Source organism: Primulina tabacum, chromosome 9 (genome assembly GCF_025594145.1).
Source record: "Primulina tabacum isolate GXHZ01 chromosome 9, ASM2559414v2, whole genome shotgun sequence".
NCBI classification, from domain to species: Eukaryota; Viridiplantae; Streptophyta; class Magnoliopsida; order Lamiales; family Gesneriaceae; genus Primulina; species Primulina tabacum.
Window position 1 is genome coordinate 4,789,101 of NC_134558.1, and position 14,028 is coordinate 4,803,128.

Below are 14,028 nucleotides of genomic sequence, written 5' to 3' on the forward strand. Positions count from 1 at the left end.
TTACAGAATCTCACAAATTTATAAACAAATTTATGTGAATTCATGTATACTTTTTTGCAAGGTTTTTATAGACTTTTGTGATTTTTTTTTATAGATTTTTTAATTTTTGTATTTAATTATAACATATTATTTTTTATTAGTTTCTTTGAACCAATAATTAATTGACATATATAACATATTTAGTTTGAAATAGTTTTTCAATATTTATATTGATAAATAAATTTACTTATTTAAAATTTAAATAATTTAATCTTTACATGTGTATATATGTGGGTTTGTATGCATGTTTGTAAATTTTTAAAAATACATCAATTGATTAATCTGTAACCTTGTTTTTGAATTGATAATATACATGTGAAAAGAATATTATTTATCATTGTGTGGATACAATTTTGTATAAAAATATTATAGCTTACATATTAATCGAAAATGCTAAAAAGAATTTAAAAAATCATGGTTGTTGCGAGACTATTCAATTATTAAGAATTAAGCGGCATATTTTTGGATCATCTATTATTATTATTGAATATTACATTAATTTGTATAAATCATAAATTAAAAAGCACAAAATCAATTCTAGAATTCAAAATTTATATAGACACATTTCGAAAATTTGATAAAGTGATAGAGACAGATGAAAGGAGAAAAGATAAGAAGGGAGGTGATGTGAAGCGACAGATAAATAAATAAGTAATTTTGTATGAGTTAGAAGTTTTACATATCCATTCAAATCTTTGGGTTGAATCTAATACAATTTTTGATAATTTATAGTTGTACCTTAGGTTTTAATGTTTGCATGTTAATGAATTCCACGAAGTTATTAAAAGTCTATTGAAAATTTGAATACCTCTATACTTTTATAGAGTTTTTAAAAGTCAATGTTGAATACCACTTGACTTTTTAAAATTCTATGAAAGTCTATTTGGAATACCACTAGACTTCTATATAGTATGAAAAAGTCTTAATTGAATACCTCTAAACTTTTAAAATCTACAAAAGTCATTAAAAATTAATAAATCTCCTACATTGAATACATCATCCTATAACTTGACTTAAAATCCACTATAAATCACGAATATTTGAAATTTGACAAATGAGGTTTTCTCCATATGTCAATGATTAAAAATTTATAACACCCTGACCAAGAGAGATACACAGAGTCATTTATCTGCGTGTTTTAGTTATGACTAAGTATAAGATGTAACAACAAAGAAAAAAATGACATGTGATCAAATTGTGAGGTGTTTGTACTTGATGATGGAAACATCTCCCAGCAACGCTTCCAGTTTTGAGTTATTTTTACTCCACACTTAATGGCCACTTAAATTGACTCAAAAGTGGTAGCTCGCACAGTAAAAGAACAAAATTCATTGGATTATTTTATGTATATTTTTTTCTCATTTTTTTCACTTTTAAGCTTGAGATTTTTGACATATTAGTCAACAAGTTTCCACACCAGATTTAGCTCAAATTTTTTCAAGTCATTTTTCACATGAAACAAGATCATGGAATACAGGAACATCAATCAACTACTCTGTGACTTGATCGGAGAATATACAATGACCAAATGTGTTGATTGAGGTTTTACAGAAAAACTAAAAGCACAATAGACGATGGCCATCACAATACACACATCTCACAAGAAATAATGAATGGATAAAGGGTCGATGTATGATGTCCTATGAATGCATATGCATGTTGGATATTGTCATGGACGTTCCTACATCCAAGAAAAAATCGGTGAGTGATTAGTATGTACACAAGAGTTGTGAACAACAGCTCTAAATTACCTCATGCTCTGATTCAGCAGTTGAGAGAGACATGCAGTTTTTTTCTACTGTACCATGACACCAAGCTATTTTATAGGTAGAAGCATCATCCAACAGTGCTTTTCCTATCATCTAAATTTCCGACTCAATCAGCATTACTAAACCTAACTAAGTTGGTGTTTGTTTCCTGACAATACTAGAATCCTAGATCTAAAGTTCATACTATGTACTTCAAAATTCGATTTGCAAACTTCAAGTGAGTGATCTTAGGATTTATTGATACCTTGCATGTAAACATACAATAAACATTATGTCAGGATGACTGGAGGTTAAATAGATAAGAATGCCAATGATGTTATAATACAAGGTATTGTCAACATCTTCAGCAACATCGTCTTTTCGTAGTTTTTCTCTAGACCCCATGCAAGTTTTCTTGTGCTTAGTGTTTTCATTACGTAATTGCTTTAATAGACCTTTTGCATACTTGATTTGGCAAGAAAATTTCCATAATGCAATTGTTTGATTTGTAGTTCAAGAAAAAACTTAATTTCCTACCGTACTCATTTCAAACGTGGAAGACATACATTCAACAAAGTTATCAACATGTTTTTGCGAAGAGGCATAAAAAACGATATTATCCACATATATTTGACATATGACTATATCATACTTCCACGTCTGAATGAAATTTTTTTTATTGATCTCATCTCGTTTTAAGCTTATACTAAGTAGATATTCAGTCAACCTATCATACCACTCATGTGGGGCCTGCTTCACTTCGTGCAATGCCTTGTTGGCTTGTAGACATGGTCGAGTGATATGGGTCTTCAAATCATTTTGGTTGTTTCACATACACTTCCTCATTTAAAATGTCATTTAAAAATGCACTTTTTACATTCATTTGGTAAATCTTAATCTCCATGTGATATGCAATGGCAAACAGCAGTCGGATTGACTTAATTCGGGATACATGAGTGAATGTTTCATCAAAATCAACCCATCAACCTATGTATACCTTGAGCAACTAACCGAGTTTTATTTTTAACAATATTCCTAGACTCATTGGTTTTTTTTTTAAAAAATCCATTTGGTTCCACTAACATTACCATGTTTAGGTCTTGGATCTAACTACCACACATAATTTTGGAATTTTTCGAGTTCATCATGCATTGAGTTAATCTTGAATTCATCCTTAAGGCTTCACTAATGTTTTTTTGTTCAATGTTGGAAACAAAGCGTGAATGTATTACTTGACGGTATACGGAAGTCATGCATACTAACCCAATCATCTTCCTATAATCCAATTTCTCACTCCGTCGAGTTTGTATGTCTTCGTGCACATCTTTTATGATTGGGATGAGAGGTGGTTCTTCTGAATTTTACTGAGAATTTCCATCTCATTATTGTTCACACCATCATCATCATTTAGCATTTCATTACTTTGTTGATCATCCTCAAATTCTGTCAATCTCAGTGGAGGGGTTGTCCTGGTGTGACAACATCTGTATTTTCCAGTAGCATAGATACTTCCAGCAGATCATCAATGTCATCCTTAATCGTCTCCAGATCGGCAAGGTCATAAAACAAAACATTTGTTGATTTTGTAGTTGTCCTATTTCTTAGATTAAACATATGATGGGTACGACTGTTAGTTGAATATCCGAGGAACAAACACTTGTCGCTCCTATAATCATACTTGTCTAGGTGATCTCGGTTGTTTAACATATAGCATACACATACATATACATTTAAATATTTTAGGTGTGGTCTATTTCCCATGATAATCCCATAGGATGTCATAGTTGAACTACTCCTTAAATATACACGATTGGAAATGTGGCATGCTGTGTTTAGGGTCTCAGCTCAAAAACATTTTTAAATATTTTTCGAACTTAACATGAAGAACTTAACATGACATGTTCCATATCTTGCAAGGTTTGGTTCTTTCCTTTGGGAATATAGTTTTGTTGAGAGGTTTTTGGAGGTGAATAACTCGTGAGATATATCTTTTTTTATCACAAAAAGATGAAAAGTGTGAGTTCTCAAACTCTTTACCTTGGTTAGTTCAAATTTTTATAACCTTTAAATTGTGCAGATTAGTCAACCTTTCAAGTAATTTAAATGTAACTAAAGTATCTGAATTTTTACTAAGAAAACTTACCCATGTGAACCGTGAAAAGTCATCAACACAAACGAATGAGTATTTTTTTTTACCTCCAAAGCTTTATAATTATATTGGACCTATAAGATACATATGTAATAGTTCAAGGCAAGATGTTATGCAAAAGTGTTGTAACACTTGATGTGGCACCCAAGTTTTTTTGTTTTTTTTACATGCCCCCACAAACATAGGGTATTCACGTGGTTAGATTAGGCATACTTCGCACAACATCGTATCTTCCCAGATTCTTCAATCAATTGAAGTTGGCATGTCTCAAATTTTGATGTCACAAATCTAGCTCACTTACTTTCATATATTTGCAGGCGTGTTCCTATCTTAGTTAATAACAGTTGTCGACAGACCTCATACCTGTCATAAAACATGCATTACTTTTATCAAATACTTCACAAGTGTTTTTGTCAAACTGAACATACAAGTCATCATCACATAATTGACTAATGTTTATTAGTTTGGAGTTGAGTCCCTTAGTGTCCCTTTACCAACAATCATTTCTTTCGCACCAACTCCATAGGTCACTCGACCATTTTTTTTCAACGTAATCGGTGAGGTGTTCATTCAAACTTGTAATGTGACGTGAGCACACACTATCAAAATATCAAAGGCCTGCAATGTTAGTTTTTAAAGAGGTGTAGATAACACCGCAACGAACTTCAGCCTTAGATACCTTAATATTTTTTTATTGAAGTTATCTTTTTGGAGATGTTGCATTTGGTGTTGTACGACACGTTGTGTAACATACAATTAGCCTTCCAGCTAACGTATTCTTCTCTCAGCTTGAAGCAGTGAGGTTGATGTGTCCGGGTTTAAAACAACAGTTACATAAAAAAGATGTCTCATTCGTTTCATCTTTTGTGCAGAATATTGCCTCTCTATTAGAGGGATCTTAACCGTAAGGGTGGCTGTTGGTGAGATAGATGAATAAATACTCTCTTTCACGAATACATTTGGTTGCGATATAGAGTTGGACGATTCTCCAATTTCAACCAAACCGTTGCTGAATCCCAACCAGATTTGGTGTCTTTTGCCATCATCGGCATGGATTCAAGTTTGTTTGAGCTCGAGTTGAACTTAGCAAGGGTGGGTTTGTGTTGTCTTTTTTTAGTTCTACCATGATCTTGTACATCTACAGGTCCGTCTAACTTAGTAGCACCTCAAGTCCGGCCACAAAACCTTTCAACTCGATGTTTTCTTTTGAGGGAGTCAAGTTCAATTTATTTCTTTTGATCCAATCAGTGTATAGTTCCTCATATAGTTTATGTACACTATCCAAGGTCACTTCTTCTTCATCTCCTTCCTGGGTTTCCAGATTACTTGTATCAACGGAGGTTGTTTCATTGAGGCATATTAAACTCAATGAGTTCAGAGAGATGTTCCTACCAAGTGTTGCAACACCTGATGCAACACCGAGTGGGTTAACCTACTTCCAATGTTTCTCCTCCAATAGTGCAAACAAGGAAGTATGGTTTTCCTAATCATCGAATTCCTATTCTTCGTCAGATTCTCCATCACTTAAGGAGACATTCATTCTTTTGTTTTTACGAAGTCTGTTTGGACACTAATTTGCATAATTTCCAAAACCAGTGCATTCTTTACATTGTACAGATTCGAACATCTTTGCTTCTGATGGATTCCTGGTTTGGGTTGCTGGACAATTTTCTTCTTGTCTCCTATCTTTTTCAGGTAGTATGCCAACCTTTTGTCATAAATGAGAGAGTCTTCACACATGTCAGACTCATTAACTTCCTGAGAAAGTTGAAGTAGATCATTGTTAGACTAGTTAGAGACTTGAAATACGATATTCTTCTCTTTGTCCTTCTTCTGTAGGTCAAGGTTCATCTCAAAGGTGTGAAACGAACTTACCAAGTCATATAGTCCAAGCTTAATGGTGTCTCGTGCTTCGTCAATTGTACATATCTTTATGTTGAAGTGTTCTGGGAGTGATCTTAAAACTTTGCCAACCAATCTCTCGTTTGAGATCGGATCACCAAGGCTAAATGTTTCATTGGCAATATCACGCAGGCGGCGATCATAAGCAGTAATTTTCTCGGTTTTTTTTCCATTCTCAAATTTTCAAATTTGGTGGTTAGAATTTTCACCTTGATCTTTCGAACTCTTTCAGATCATTCGCAGTATTTTTGAAAGATTTCTCTAGAATCATTGGCAAAGACACAGTTGGTGATTAGATTGAACATATTTGTGTCAACAGAAATGCATATGTCATTCAATGCCTTTGAATTGAAGTTCGAAATGTGGACTTCATCATTCTTCTATGCGCTTTCTGGTTTGATCAAACTGTCACTGTCTTTATCAACCGTTTTTGGTAGAGCCCATATATCGACAACACATTGTCATGCTCTTTATTCAATGGATTTAACCATATATCGACAACACATTGTCATGCTCTTTATTCAATGGATTTGATGTAGACCCTCATTTTGACATTCCACAAAGCATAGTTGGATCCATCCAGAATTTGTGGTGGTAGTGAAATGTTGACAAATGGAACGTCCATAATACTTTTTGTTTCTGTTGAGTAAAAATAACTAGAATATCACTTAATAACATCAAGTTTTCTCTCTTGATACTAGTTGAAAGAATTTTTTAACATATAACTACTAAATAACAAGAGAATTGTGTCTTTGAGTTATAAGTATTGTGTGCGGTGTTGTAACAACTAACACAAAATACAGCGAAATAAATAATTTACCACTCAAATACTTTATGTAAATAAATTAAGACACAACTAATTATACACAAGTTTTCACACTTATGTGGTGCCTCGACAAAAGATTCACTAGAAAATGTATTCAGTTTACCCACAAAAAGAATACTAGTGAATAACAAAAAGCTAACTTCCTTAACACAGTGAGAGAGCAAAGTGCATCTTAAATTTCCATCAACAAAATAGCAAAACAACAATGGACTCAAACCCTGTGAACCGAAATCCAGTTTAATGAACACTACTCTACCAACACTTTGGTTATGTATTGCATACGAAAGTCCTCAATACTTCACGGCAACACAGCAAGACTCAACTACTTGATTTCTTCATAGCAACACACATGTTTCTTGTTTTCTCTTACACCCTTTGCAGTATCTATTCTTCGATTTATATATACTCTCTTTGACTTAGAGAGGATTCCTTGAATAGATAACTACAAAACACAGAAAATAGAGTTTATTAGGAAATAAACTTTTTTTTAAAAACAGAAGATCATATCTAGAGTTTGTTGTACAATATATCAAATGGGACAGTACAGAAAGGTTTTTGTCAATAAAACAAGCGAGCAATATAGAGAAGAGAAAAAAGTAGAGAAACGATATAAATGAAGTAAACCAAACCGAGGCTTGTACGAAGTACAGTGTCCTTAAAACATATTAGTCCCCTCCTGTATGTGCTTCGAGGATCGTCTTGGACGTCTGTTTCCCAGGATACAACGGAACAACCGGCAGTGACTTAGCACGAGACACTACTACGACGAACTGAAAACGTACCTTTACTTTATCACCGAGATTTAACGGAGGTCAAATGAAAAGATACCAATATGTAATGCAAGAGAGTGCTTGAAAGAGATAAAATGTTCATGTACTTGAAATGAGAAAATGAGCACACTATTTATAAGCCCCAAAATGCACATCAAGAGTCATGCAAAATTAATTAACTCAATTAATCTTCCCATTAACTCAAGAATACGAAGAACCAAAAGTCCTCAAGTAACTCAAAAATGTGGAAAGTCAAAAGACACTTCACAATAATGAGCCACAACCAACTCAAGAATGTGGAGAGCCAAAAGACAATCCCATATTCATGAGTCATAACTTTCATTCAAACTCTAAATTTGATTAAAATTTCCAACAATCCCCCACATGAATGAAAATTGATGCAAATCTTGGTGACAAAGTTCTACAGTTGAATCTTGCATAGGATAGGTCGGTGTTACCCTTTGAACCTTCCCTTATGAAACATATTTGCTTTATTAGGTGACCAGTAGACATGTTGTCCTTGAATTGTTCTGCCGTTTATGTAAATTAAGATATACTTCACACAAGACTCTCCCTGATACTATTCAGTTCTCATGATCGTGTTCGTTTTGGCCATGAACATACGTCTGGTTCTACAAGAGGGTCTAGAATTGAGCCCTGCAATTCCTTCGAAGCGGCCCCACTTCTGTGACACCTCGACCCGTTTACAATAAAAATAGCAGCGGAATTTAAAATTTTCTTATAAAATGAAGGAAGGTTTCAAAATACATCACCATAAAATGTTTAAAAGTAAATAAATGATCATTCAAATGATATAACAAAATACAAAATATCATTCCTATGATCATGATCCAAAAATACTTGCAAAATAACATCTTCCTTCCAACTTCGTATGCATATGACTCCGGGCCACAATCAACGTCCTGGTCCGTCGCTCTTATCTACATCACATGAAATAACTGAAATGAGTATAAAACTCAGCAAGTGGAACTCTTACGTAGCAATGATACATAGTATATTCTGTAAAACATGGCTTTGAAAACATAAAATACCATCAACTCTGAAACATGTATATCGTAGCAATAGCATAACAATGAGATGGTATTTCTCTTTACTATGGTGGATTGATATCAATAGTAACTCTGTCTGTGGTGCTCTTATCCCATCGATATAAATCGACAACTCTGAGGGATATAAGCATATGGTCGTTGATCAACTAATTGCATGCAATCTCTGACTATGTATCTATCAATCCATAAAACATTTAAACTCTTTCTTTGGGACATTTCATCAAACACTTTGATATTCTTTCTCTTTTGTATTCCCTTCTCAAAGTTGAGACATCAATTGCCTCCACAATATACAACAAAGGTATCAATACATAATAGTGAATCAAATGAAGGGAATAACACAATAAAACCTTTGAAACACAATACATATATAATCATGTGAGCACAAGAATGAAATTCCACTTACAACCACTTGAAACCTTGATTCTATACTCTTGGTAGCAATCCTACAACAATAAACCATAATTTGCACCATCAATAACCCAATAACCCAACAACAATACCATAAAAGCCAAAGAATCAACACCATCACAAACCCATAATATCTCCAACACCAAAAACTAAGAAATAACCAAACCAAAAGCTTACCTTAGCTTCCTTGATCCCAAAATAATCTTGCTCTCAACACAAATAACTAACAAGAAGCTTGGGTTAAAGAAAAGAAAGGAGAGAAATTGGAACCCTAGTCTCCCAAGAGAAGAAGAAACGAAAAGGAGGAGTAGAAATGAGGAAAAATGAGACCAACTCTTGCATTAAAACACTTAAAATCCGAAAACACGTTTTTAAAAAATCGCTGGCCGCTCGGGCGAACATATTTTTCCGCTCGGGCGCGGAACTCACGGCCAAAACACAATATTTTCGAACAAGGCCCGCCCGGGCGGACATTTATTCCCGCTCGGGCGCGCACTCTGCGCACTGCCACTCTAAAAATCGCTTCTGAAACGCCTTTTCCCTTCATAATTTGGAAAAGTGGTAAACTACAAAGTTGTAGCTCTATGTCTTATCTCGAATCCCTCAAAATTTCAGATCAATTGGACATCTGAGTAAAACGTTATGCCTATTCTCCCAACATGTGTCACTGGAGGAACGTCGAAACACACGAAACACTTCGGGGCACTTTTGGCTTACCTTCCACAATGATTTGAACAAAACTCAAAATAAAAAAGTTACACCTCTATGTCTTATCTTTCTAATGGAAAAGGCCTCACCTCATTTGGATCAATATACAATTTATCATGAATTTAATTGTAACGCCGCTACAAAAGCACTACACATCATCTATAACCAACCATACTATAAATCATAAATCGAAACTCTTAACATCCAAACTATACCTAAACTTGACCAAGTAGTCAATAAACTTATGAAAACTTAAACCGTACCGTACACCAGGCTTGGCTATTACAACTTCTCTCTCACATAGGTGATTCTATATTGCTTCTTATCAGAATCATTAAAAGCCGTAAACTTATCCTCAACATTCACTGTTTCATAATAGGAATGGACTAGGGATAACCCCCACAGTGATATACCAAATCAGTGCGATTAGGTTGTCCCATTGAACCTAGTTCTTGGGATCTCCAGTCAGCGTAGGTTGGGTTATCCTTCGCACCAATTTATACTATAGGCTTCAGCCCCATTCCCCTTGACGATTTAGCAACTAACTCTCTGTTTAACCCCTTGGTCAGCGGATCCGCTATATTATCCTTTGAATTTACATAGTCAACAGAGATAACTTTAGTTGAGAGTAGTTGTCTAATGGTATTATGTCTACGACGTATATGCCTATACTTACCATTATACATTTTATTTTGCGCCCTTCCAATCGCAGATTGGCTATCACAATGTATGCATGTAGCCGGCACTGGTTTTTCCCATCTTGTAACATCTTCTAAGAAGTGACGCAGCCATTCAGCCTCTTCATCACACTTGTCAAGAGCTATAAACTCAGATTCCATTTTGGATCTGGCTATTACAGTTTGTTTAGAAGATTTCCATACAATTGTTGCACCTCCTAAAGTGAACACAAATCCACTTGTAGATTTTGAGTCTTTCATATCAGATATCCAATTTGCATCACTGTATCCTTCAATAACAGCAGGATATCTGGTATAGTGTATAGCCCATGATCACGAGTGTACCTTAAGTATCTTAGCAATCTGATAATTGCTTTCCAGTGTTCAACTCCTGGATTACTCGTGAATCTACTCAATTTGCTTACTGCATAGGCTATGTCTGGTTTTGTACAACTAATTAAGTACATCAGACTTCCAATGACTCGAGAGTATTCTAATTGAGACATACTCTCACCTCGTTTCTTTGATAGATGCTGACTGGTATCTATCGGGGTTCTAGCTAATGCAGAGTCATCATTATTGAATTTATCAAGTATTTTGTCAACATAATGTGACTGACTTAGGACTAGCCCTTATGATGTTCTATGAATTTTAATTCCAAGGATTACATCGGCTAAGCCCAAATCTTTCATGTCAAATCTTGAGTTCAATAATTTCTTTGCGGATTTAATCATCTTATCACTACTACCAATTATAAGTATGTCATCTACGTGTAAAGACATAAAATGACATATCCAATTTCAGTGTTCTTTATGTTTACACATTTGTCACATTCACTGAATTTAAATCCACTTTCCATCATGGCTTTATCAAATTTTTTGTACCATTTCTTTGGTGCTTGTTTTAAGCTATACAGAGACTTCACCAGTTTACATACCTTATTTTCTTGCCCAATCGCAGAAAATCCCTCATGTTGTTCCATGTAAATTTCCTCTTCTAAATCTCCATTTAGAAAAGCTGTCTTTACGTCCATTTGGTGTACTTCCAGATTCCGCAAGGCGGCAATCGCAAGTATCACACGAATAGAGGTTATTCTCGATACAGAAGAATATGTGTCAAAGTAATCAAGCCCTTCACGTTGATGGTAACCTTTAATTGTCAATCTGGCTTTATACTTATCTATGGTTCCATCTGATTTCATTTTCCTTTTGAAAACCCATTTACATCCTAGTGGTTTGCTTCCCGGAGGAAGATTTACTAATTCCCACGTATGGTTTTGTAAATAGATTCCATTTCGGAATTGATAGCCTCTTTCCATAGAGGTCCCTCAGATGAACTGATTGCTTCCTTGAAGCTTTGAGGATCACTTTTCATCATGAAAGTGATGAAATCCGGACCAAAGGATTTCTCAGGTCCTAGCTCTCTTACTACGTCTAGGTTCAATATCTTGATCAAGCTCTTGTTCTTTATCAATTGTCTCGTACAATCTTTTGGATGAACTTGGTTCTTTCTTAGATTTGTATGGAAACATGTGTTCAAAGAACGAAGCATTTCTTGATTCCATTATCGTATTCTTGTGAATATCAGGTATTTGAGATTCATGTACAAGAAAACGATGCGCGGTACTGTTTTGAGCATATCCAATGAAAATGCAATCAACGGTTTAGGGTCCTATCTTTACTTTCTTTGGAGTGGGTACTGCTACCTTAGCAAGACACCCCCACACTCGCAAGTATTGGTAGGAAGGACTTCTACCTTTCCATAACTCGTATGGACTTTTATCTTGCTTCTTTCGGGGCACCTTATTTAAAAGGTAGTTTGCTGTTAGAACAGCTTCCCCCCACAAGTTCTGTGGTAAACCAGAACTTAATAACAATGCATTCATCATTTCTTTCAATGTGCGATTCTTTCTCTCTGCAATGCCATTTTGCTAAGGAGAGTAAGGTGCAGTTCTTTCATGTTTGATACCGTGTTGAGCACAAAACTCAGCAAATGGTGATTCATATTCACCTCCACGATCACTTCTTAGCACCTTTATTTTCTTGCTAAGTTGGTTTTCAACTTCACTCTTATATTGGACAAATTTGTCAATAGCTTCATCCTTACTTTTAAGAAGATACACATAACAATATTTTGTGCTATCGTCAACAAAAGTAATGAAGTATTTATTTCCACCACGAGTTTGTACACATTTTAAATCACATATATCACTGTGAATTAGATCAAGTGATTCACTATTTCTTTCAATAGTTCGAAAAGATGATCTCGTTAGTTTTGCCTCAACACAAGTTTCACATTTGTGTTGTTTATCAATTTGGAATGCAGGAATGCTTTTCATGTTAATTAGTCTACGAATTGTATCGTAATTAACGTGTCCAAGTCTACCATGCCATAAACAAGAAGACTCAAGTAAGTAAGCAAAAGTATTAACTTTATTCATCACAGGCTTAATAGCCATTACATTGAGTTTGAATAAACCATTACAAACATACCCTTTGCCAACAAACATTCCACTTTTCGACAAAACCACCTTATTTGACTCGAAGACAATGCGGAAACCATGCTTGTTAAGAAACGACCCGGACACCAAGTTTTTACGGGATGTCCGATACATACAGCACATTGTTCAAAGTCAGTTCTTTTCCAGATGTCATTTTTAGAACAACTTTTCCTTGACCCTTGATCTCAGAAGTAGCGGAATTTCTCATGAATAGTTTTTCTCCATTCACAGATTCCTCAAGAGTAGCAAACATCTCTTTGTCCGAGCAAACATGGCGAGTGGCACCAGTGTCGATCCACCACTCCCTTGGGTTTGAACCCACCATATTAACTTCCGATATTACAGCACAGAGATTCATGTTAGAAACTTCTTGAGATATGTTCTCCACCACATTCACCTCTTGGCTTTTCTTTGGTTTCTTGCATTCAGATGCCTTGTGACCCATGTCATCACAGTTAGCATTTTCCAGAGAACTTCTTCTTTGAAATACCTCATTTGGGTCCCATGTTCAACCTTTTGTTGGAGGAGGAAAATGTTCTCTTTTTCGAGCTTTGACCATGCTCGACAACATTTGCCTTAGCGGCAATAGGAGAAAACAGTCGTCTTTTCGAACTCTTGTTGTCTTCCTTGATGCGAATTCGAACAATGAGCTCTTCAACATTCAATTTCTTTCGCTTGTGCTTCAAGTAGTTTTTGAAATCCTTCCAAGCTGATGGTAGCTTCTCAACAATAGCAGTCACTTGGAATGATTCACTCAAAGTCATCCCCTCACCGTGAATCTCGTGAAGAATCACTTGGAGTTCTTGAACTTAGCTGATAACCGGCTTTGAATCCACCATTTTAAAGTCCAGAAAGCGGCCAATAACAAACTTCTTGGCTCCGGCATCCTCGGTTTTGTACTTTCTGTCAAGGGATTCCCAAAGGTCTTTAGCCGATTTCTTTTCGCAAAACACGTTGTAGAGCGAATCGGCCAATCCGTTTAGCACATAGTTTCGGCATAAGAAATCAGAGTGATTCCATGCCTCCACAGCACTAACAGATTCAACATCTCCCTCACCCTCTGTGAGTTTAGGAGCATCCTCAGACAAGAATCTAGCCAGGTTCAGCATCGTCCAGTAGAACAGCATCTTCTGCTGCCACCTTTTGAAGTCCACACCAGTGAACTTTTCAGGCTTTTCACCGAGACTGGCTGGGACAGCAACTGTAGCAGCACGTGGGGTAACATGAG